The sequence below is a fragment of the Olea europaea genome, unplaced genomic scaffold (assembly GCF_002742605.1).
Source record: "Olea europaea var. sylvestris unplaced genomic scaffold, O_europaea_v1 scaffold643, whole genome shotgun sequence".
In the NCBI taxonomy this organism is placed as follows: Eukaryota; Viridiplantae; Streptophyta; class Magnoliopsida; order Lamiales; family Oleaceae; genus Olea; species Olea europaea.
In genome coordinates, this window is record NW_019264798.1 from 264,785 (window position 1) to 274,679 (window position 9,895).

Here is a 9,895-nt window from a genome sequence, read left to right on the forward strand (position 1 = left end):
GAAAATTAGGCTGCATCCCTATAGCGGCTAGGACGCGTCCCGGACGCAGCCTGCACACCATGCCCAAAAAATCCCAGGAATGCCTGAAAATCAGGCTGCATCCCAGCGTGGCCCTAACACGTCCTGGTCATGGCCTAAACACTGTGTCCCAAAAACTGCCTAAAAATGCCTGAAAATCAGGCTGCGTCCCTGCCGCGTCCTAGACATTGCCTGCACACCGTGTCCCAAAAACTGCCTAAAAGTGCCTGGAAATCGGGCTGCATCCCTACAACAGCCCCAATGCATCCCAAAAATTGCCTGCACACTGGGTCGAAGAAATTACGTAGAAAGATGTGAAAATTAGGATGTGTCCCTACAGCATCCTGGACATGGCCCACACACCATGTCCCAGAAACTGCCTAGAAATGCCTGAAAACTGGGCTGTATCCCTACCGCGACCTAGACGCGTCCTGGACATTGCCTGTACACCGTGCTCCAGAAGCTGCCTAAAAAACCTGAAAGTCAAGATGTGTCCCTGTCGCATCCTGGATATGGACTGTACACCGTGTCCCAAAAACTGCACAAAATTGCCTGAAAATTGGGCTCTATCCTTGCCATGGCCATGATGCGTCCCGGACATGGCCTGCACATCGAGTCCCAGAAAATGCTAAGAAATACTTGAAAATTGGGCTGTGTCCCTACCGCTGCTAGGATGCATCTTGGACATGGCCTGCACACCGTGTGTACAAACTGCAAACAAATGCTTGAAAATTAGGATGCGTCCCTACTGTGGTCAAGACGCATCTCGAACGTGGCCTACACACCATGCCCAAAAACATTCCACAAATGCCTAAAAATCAAGTTGCGTCCCTGACGTGGCTCGGACGCTTCTCGATCAAGGCCTGCACACCGTATCCCAGAAACTACCTAAAAATGCCTGTAAATCAAGCTGTATCCTAGCCGCATCCTGGACATGGTCTACACACCGTGTCCCAGAAACTCCCTAGAAATGCCTGGAAATCAGGCTGCATCCCTACGGCAGCCCCAATGCGTCACAAAAATTATCTGGACACCGTGTCCAAGAAATTGCCTAGAAATACGTGAAAGTCAGGATGTGTCCCTGCAGTATCCTGGACATGGTCTACACACCGTGCCCCAGAAACTACCTAGAAATGCTTGGAAACCAGGCTGCATCCCTGCCGCGGTCTAGATGCGTCTCGAACATTGCCTGCACACCGTGTTCCAAAAACTGCCTAAGAATACCTGAAAGTTAGTATGCATCCCTGTCACATCTTGGACATGGCCTGCACATCGAGTCCTAGAAATTGCCAAGAAATGCCTAAAAATCAGGCTCCATCCCTACCATGGCCATGATGCGTCCCAGACATGGCCTGCACATTGGGTCCCATAAATTTCCAATAAATGCCTGAAAATCAGGCTGCGTCCCTACCATGACTAGGACGCTTCTAGACATGGCCTGCACACCGTACCCACAAACTACCTACAAATGCCTGAAAATCAGGCGGCGTCCCCACTGCGGTTAGGACACGTCCCAGACATGGCCTGCACACCGTGCCCAAAAACTTCCCAAAAATACCTGAAAATTAGGCTGTGTCCCTGCCGTTGCCCAGAGGCGTCCCGTTCAGGGCCTGCACACTGTGTCCCAGAAATTACCTAGAAATACCTGAAAATCAGGCTACGTCCTTGACGCGTGGTGGACGTGGCTTGTACACTGTGTACCAGAAATTGACTAGAAATGGTTGGAAATTAGGTTGCATCCCTGTTGTGGCCCAGACGCGTCCCGTACATTGCCTGAGCACTGTGTACCAGAAAAATGTCTAGAAATATCTAAAAATTAGGATACGTCCCTGCCGTATCCTGGACATGGCTTACACACTGTGATCCAGAAACTATCTAGAAATGCCAAAAAATCAGGCAGCGTCCCTACCGCGGCTAGGACATGGCTTGCACACCATGCCCCAGAAACTACGTAAAAATACCTCGAGATAAGGCTGCATCGCGGCCCAGACGACTCCCGAACATGGCCTGCACACGTCGTCCTAGAAGTTGCCTAGAATATCATGATAATCAGGCTGCGTCCCTGCCACATCTTAGACATTGCCTGCACACCGTGTCCTAGAAACTACCTAGAAATGCCTGGAAATCAGGTTGCATTCCTACCACGATCAGGACGCGTCCCAAACATGGTCTGCGTACCGTGTCCAAAAACTGCCCTAAAATACCTGAAAATCAGGCTCCGTCCCTATCGTGGCTCGATTGCATTCTGAACATGGCCTGCACACCATGATATAGAAATTGCTTAGAAATGCCTAAAAATCAAGCTATGTCCATGTCGCATCCGGAATGTGTCCCGGACATGGCCTGCACACAGTGCCCAAAAACTATCGAAAAATGCCTGAAAAAGAGGCTGCGTCCCATCAGTGGCCATGACTTGTCCCGAATTTGGCCTACACACCGTGTCCCAAAAACTACCCAAAATGCCCAGGAACATGCCTGTGCCTCTAACATGGCCTGCACACCGTGCTTCCTTCATTTGTTTAAAAATCTGATTGCACCTCGAACATGGTCAGGACGCGTCCCGAACATTGCCTACACACTGTGCCCTCAAACTACCTAGAAATGCCTGAAAATCAGATTGTATCCGTGGCCAGGATGCCTCTCGGACATGGCCTGCACATTGTGCCCATAAACTGCCTAGAAATGCCTAAAAATCAGATTGCGTCCGTGACTAGGACGCGTCTCGGACAAGGCCTGCACATCGTGTCCCAGAAACTAATTAGAAATGCCTAAAAATAAGGCTGCGTCCTGGACATGTCCTGCACACTGTGTCCTAGAAACCCTAAAGCCCAAGCCCTAAACTGTAAGCCCTAAGCCCTGGACCCTAAACCTTAGACCATTTTCCTTCTAATGAAGTAAATTAGTTTTCAAATTTTTCTTCAAATGGCACAACCAGTAATTACACGACCAGAGAGCCAAGCTTATGGAAGGACTTCAACATGAAAACCAAACTTTGGGTGAAATTCTTTCAATAAATGTGATACCTGCACCCATCAATCCTGATCGGAAGGAGAAGAGAGAGAATAGTTCTTCTTCCCGATATCAGATAAAAGGCCAATGGATAGACGAAGAGAACAGGAGACTGATTTGCTTAGTATATCAATTTGGATTGAGGAAATGGGCTGTAATAGCTAAAGAAATGGTTGGTAGAGTGGGAAAATAGTATCGCGAGCGATGGACTAATCATCTGCATCCTCATATAAAAAAGGACGTTTGGACTAAAGATGAAGAGAGACGATTAATTCAAGCACATGAAAGACTTGGAAATCGATGGCCAGAGATAGCTAAGTACATTCCTGGAAAAACTAAATATTTAATAAAGAATTACTAGAATGCCACAAAAAGGAGGCAGATTTCAAGGAGAAAGATAAAGAAAGTAAGAGATAAAAGACAGTTAACACTATTATGAGATTGCATCATAAAAAAGTATTTCAGTAATGGTTCCACCTATAGAGATAGCTAAGTACACGAATTTGATGGATATGATCTCATCTTCTCAGCTGCCTCCTCAATTAAGTCTATACAATGGCTTATTCTAATCTAGTTACTAATTATTATCCTATAATTATTGTGTTTTACCTTAGTTAAACACTCTAAACACTCTATGACTTTACAAATATCTATAAAATTGAGTTCTGCTGCTTCGTTAGAACTTATTAAAGGAAAATTCAAGCCAAAAAAACCCTAAACCCTAAATCGTAAGCCCTAAACCTTGATGAGGCCACGTCCGACTTGAGACGCCCTAGTAAGGCAATGTTGTTTATCTAGGTAAATTTGGGGCATAAGTTGCTCGAGAGGGTTTGGATTAGGTGCATCGAAAATCGTGGCTTTTGGTAGACAAACATTTATTAGAAGCGGCCGATTTTTTTGCTTCTCTTCTAAACACTTGGGCCATTCTTATGATAAGTGTACTACGGTTCCTTCTCCTTCCCCTACAGCAGTTGTGCATCCCCCTACTTAGGCTACATCTTTGCCACAGCTAAGACAAGTCCTGAACATTGCCTGGATACCGTGTCCAAGAAACTACATAGAAAAATGTGAAAATCAGGATGTGTCCCTACAGCATCCTAGACATAGCCTACACGTCGTGTCTCGAAAATTGGCTGAAAACGAGGCTGCATCCCTACAACGGACCAAACGTATCCCAGACATTGCCTGCACATCGTGTTCCAAAAATTGCCTAAAAATAACTAAAAGTCTAGATGTGTCCCTGCCGCATCCTGGACATAGCCTGCACACCGTGTCTATGAAACTGCCCAGAATTGCCTGAAAATCAGGCACCGTCGCTGTCTTGACCATGACGTATCCCAGACATGGCCTACACATCGAGTCCCAAAAATTACCAAGAAATGCTTGAAAATTAGGCGACACCCCAGCCACGGCCTGGATACGTCCCGGACATTGCCTGCACACCGTGCCCACAAATTGCCTACAAATGCCTGAAAATTAGGCTGCATCCCTACAGCGGCTAGGACGCATCCCGGACGCAGCCTGAACACTGTACCCAAAAACTTCCCAGGAATGCCTGAAAATCAGGCTGCATCCCTCCGTGGCCCTGACGTGTCCTATCATGGCCTGAACACTGTGTCTCAGAAACTGCCTATAATGCTTGAAAATCAAGCTGCATCCCTACCGCGTCCTGGACAAGGCCTACACACCGTGTCCCAAAAACTGCCTAGAAATGCCTGGAAATCAGGCTGCATCCTTGCAGCAGGCCCAATGCATCCCAAAAATTGCCTACAACTGGGTCAAAGAAATTACCTAGAAATACGTGAAAATCAAGATGTGTCCCTATAGTATCCTTGACTTGGCCAGCACACCATGTCCCAGAAACTGCCTAGAAATGTCTGGAAACCAGGCTGCATCCCTACCGTGGCAAAGACGCATCCCGGACGTGGCCATGGGGTGTCTCGGACATGGCCAACACACTGAGTCCCAGAAATTGCCAAGAAATGCCTAAAAATCAGGCTGCGTCCAAGTTGAGGCCAGGATGCATCCCGAACTTTGCCATACACCGTGCCCACAAACTACCTACAAATGCCTGAAAATCAGGATGCGTCCCTATTACGGCCAGGATGCGTCTCGGACGTGGCCAACACACTGTGCCCAAAAACTTCCCACGAATATCTGAATATCAAGCTGTGACCCGGACATGGCCCGGATGCGTCTCGATCAAAGCCTGCACATCGTCTCCCAATCAATTGCGTAGAAATGCCTGTAAATCAAACTGCGTCTCAACCACGTCCTGACCATGGCCTGCACACCGTGTCCCAAAATATGTTTAGAAATGCCTGGAAATCAGGCTACATCCCTGCAGCAGCCCAGACACATCTTGAAAATTGCCTGCACACTATGTCCAAGAAATTGCCTAGAAATATGTGAAAATCAGGATGTGTCCCTGCAGCATCCTTGACATGGCCTCCACGGCCTGTCCCAAAAACCACCTAGAAAGGCCTGGAAACCAGGCTACATCCCTGCCACTGCCCAAATGCGTCCCAAGCACTGCCTGCACACTGTGTCCCAAAAACTGCCTAAAAATACCTGAAAGTCAGGATGTGTCCCTGCTGCATCCTGGACATGGCCTGTACATCGAGTCCCAAAAATTGCCCAGAATTGCTTGAAAATCAGGCTCTATCCCTATCATAGCCATGACGCGTCCCGGACATGGCTTGTACATCGAGTCCCAAAAATTTCCAAAAAATTCCTGAAAATCAGGATGCGTCCCTACCTCGACTAGGTCGCGTCCTGGACATGGCCTGCACACCGTGCCCACAAAGTGCCTACAAATGCCTAAAAATCAGGCGACGTTCCTATCGTGGTCAGCCAAGTCCCAGAAGTGGCCAACACACCGTGCCCAAAAGCTTCCCAGAAATGCTTGAATATCAGGCTACATCCCTGCCGTCGTCCAGAAGCATCCCGTTCAGGGCCTGCACACCGTCTCCCAAAAACTGCCTAGAAATACCTGAATATCGGGCTGTATCCTGGACACGTCGTGGACGTGGCTTGCAGACTATGTCCCCAAAATAGCCTAGAAATGCCTGGAAATTCGGTTGCATCCCTGCCGCAGCCCAGATGCATCCTGAACATTGCCTGCACACCGTGCACTAGAAAATTGTCTAGAAATACCCGAAAATCAGGATACGTCCCTACCGCATCCTGGACATGGCTTACACTCTATGACCCAGACATTGCCTAGAAATGCTTGAAAATCAGGCTGCATCCCTACCGCGGCTAGGACATGGCCTGCACACCGTGTCCCAAAAACTGCGTAGAAATGCCTAAAAATCAGGCTGCATCCCTGTCGTGGTACAGACGAGTCTCGGACATGGCCTGCACACTACGTCCCAAAAATTACGTAGAATATCATGAAAATCAGGCTACGTACCTGCTGTATCTTGGACAATGCCTGCACACCGTGTCTTAGAAATTGCCTAGAAATGCCTGGAAATTAGGTTGCGTTCCTACCACGATCAGGAAGCGTCCCAAACATGGTCTGCATGCCGTGCCAAAAAATTGCCTGAAATGCCTAAAAATTAGGCTCCGTCCTTATCGTGGCTCAGATGCTTCCTGAACATGGCCTACACAACATGACCTAGAAACTGCCTAGAAATGCTTAAAAATGAGGTTACGCTCCTGTCAGGTCTAGGATGTGTCCCTGACATGGCTGCACACAGTGCCTAAAAACTGTCGAAAAATGCCTGAAAATCAGGCTGCGTCCTTTCTATGGCCATGACTTATCCCAAATTTGGCCTGCACACTGTGTCCCAAAAACTATCCGAAATGTTTGGGAACATGCATACGTCCTTAACATGGCCTGTACACCGCGCTTCCTTCATTTGGTTGAAAATCTACTTGCGTCCCTAATGTGGTCAGGACGCGGCCCAAACATTGCCTGTACACTGTGCCCAGAAATTGCCTAGAAATGCTTGAAAATCAGATTGAGTCCGCGGCCAGGATGCCTCTCGAACATGGCCTGCACACCGTGCCCATAAACTGCCTAGAAATGCCTAAAAATCAGATTGCGTCCGCGGACAGGACGCTCCCGGACATAGCGTGCAACCATGGCCTAGAAACTGCCTAGAAATGCCTAAAAATCAGATTGTGTCCATGGCCAGGATGCATCCCGGACAAGGCCTGCACACCGTGTCCCTGAAACCGCCTACAAATGCCTGAAAATAAGGCTACGTTCTGGACATGTCCTATACACCGTGTCCCAAAAACCCTAAACCCCAGGCCCTAAATCGTAAGCCCAAAGCCCTAAACCCTAAGCCCTGAACACTCCAATTTATGATCCTATGTTGGATGAGATGTTGAAGAGGCCACAGACACAGAATTCTACAGCAGACATAGTCAGCAGAGCTTTTTACATTCCAGGCCCGACACCGGGTAGGGCTCAGGCACCTATTTCCACTTCTTCTCCTCCTGTTTATCATCAAAATGTGGAGGCATCTATTCCATCTTTGCAGTCTGCACATTCAGATACAGAGGGCTCACCTCAAATTGAGGTTCACCAGCAGGGACCTTTTCGAAGATCTTCTTCTGATGACTTGGTGGGTTTGGATGAGAGGACAGAGGATGATGGATTTATCCCAGTTGTTCGGAAGAGACACCCACGGGCTACTGATACTCCACATCCGAGCAGAAGGATCACTCGGAGTCAGTCACATGATACCTCCTCACATTCTCCTTCCCTATGAATGCCATCATTTGGAATGTGAACGGTGTAGCTAGTGTAGCTACTCGTCGGTGGCTGAAGAAACTTATACAGCTTCATCAGGTTTATCTTCTAGCTATATTGGAGCCTTTTGTTTTGCGGTAGAATTTTGCATATACACGACGCTATTTGCGCTTCGACATGGGAGCTCAGAATGAATCGAATAAGATCTGGTTTTTCTGGAATTCGAGGACTAATGTTACTATTATTGTTGATCATCCCCAGTTTCTTCACATTAGAGTTGAGGATCCCAGACTAGCGCGTGCTATCTATTTGACTCCAGTCTACGCGTCATGCGATGCTACTATCAGGAGAGATTTGTGGGCGGGTCTTCACCACATCTCCCTCGATATGGATGATCCTTGGCTAGTTGGAGGAGACTTTAATGTTATTACACATGATGGAGAGCGCACTGGTCATAATACCCGTAATCATGGCACTACTGCTTTCTCTTATATGATGTTAGACTGTGGTTTAGAGGATGCGGGTTTCATTGGAAACCGATATACTTGGACCAATGGTCGGGTCAGAAAGAGATTGGATAGGGTACTTATTAATTCTACAGCTGCAGCTTTTTGTCGACAGCTTATAGTGAGACACTTGAATCGGACTTCATCCGATCACTCTCCTTTACTGCTTCAGTGGGTTTCTGATGATGATTTGGGGCCAGATTCCTCAATGTTTGGACCAAGCACCATGATTTTTTAGCCTTTGTCTCCCTGAAGTGGTCGCTCCCTACTCATCTCACAGGGATGACCCCTCTTTAGGAGAAGTTCTTCAGGCTGAAACAAGGTCTGTGCTGGTGGAACCAACATGTATTTGGAGATATTTTCCAGCGGGTGCGTGATACTGAGATAATATATGATAGAGATCCTACACCGGAGCACCGTAACTTACTACATCAGGCCCAGGCAATTTTGAACCGGACCTTGTCTATTCAGGAGGGCTTTTGGAAGCAAAAGGCCAGTTCACGTTGGGCATGTGAGGGTGATCGCAATACTAGATATTTTCATGCGATGGTTCAGGGGCGTAGGATCAAATCGCGTATCAGGTCTATCAGGACACAGGCGGGGGAAGTGTTATCTACTCCTACTGATATTCAGACCTCAGCTGTTGCTTTCTACCAGGATCTCTTATCTGCTCCTCCACAACCCTTGGACCACATCCGTTCTGATGTCATTCCAAGGCTATTGACGGTGGACGATAATTTGGCACTAAACTGCCCCCCTTTGATTCATGAGGTACGGGAGGCAATTTTCAGTATTGATGCTGACAGTGTCACTGGCCCGGATGGCTTCTCATCCCTATTCTTCCAGCATTGCTGGGATATCATTCAGGAGGATGTTTACAGGGTGGTATTGGATTTCTTTGATGGTGGTCATCTTCCATGGGGTTTTGCTGCTACTTCTATTGTCTTACTACCTAAGAAGGATGGTGCTTGCAAATGGACTGAATTCAGACCAATTAGTTTATGCACAGTGTTCAATAAGATTATTACTATGCTTTTGAACACTCGGTTGAGTACATTGCTACCGCGCATTATTTCCCCTCCACAGAGTGGTTTCATCCCAGGTCGTCTGATTGGAGATAATGTTTTATTGGCTCAGGAGCTTCTCTACACTTTAGATGATAGAGTGCGAGGGGGAAACACTATGCTGAAGTTAGACATGGCTAAAGCATATGATCGCATGGATTGGGGCTTCATTTATTTTGTATTGGAGGCATTTGGATTTGATCAGATCTGGATTGACAGAATCAGGCGGTGCATTTCGGAGTGTCGTTTCTTCGTACTCCTAAATGGCTGCCCACGTGGTTTCTTTCCCTCCTCACGAGGACTCAGACAGGGTGATCCAATCTCCCCATCCTTGTTCATCATCGCAGCAGACTACTTCTCACGCTTGCTCACTCAGAGGTTTCAGGAGTATCCCAGTATGTGTTATCGACATGGAGGTAGTGCTCTTGTCTCATATCTCTCATTTGCTGATGATATGATCATCTTTGCCAATGGTTAGAAACAGTCTATCAGGAGGGTCTTAGACTGCTTGGAGCACTACGAAGGAATTTCTGGCCAATTGGTGAATAGAGACAAGAGCGGTATTATACTATCCAGATGGGCATCCACTA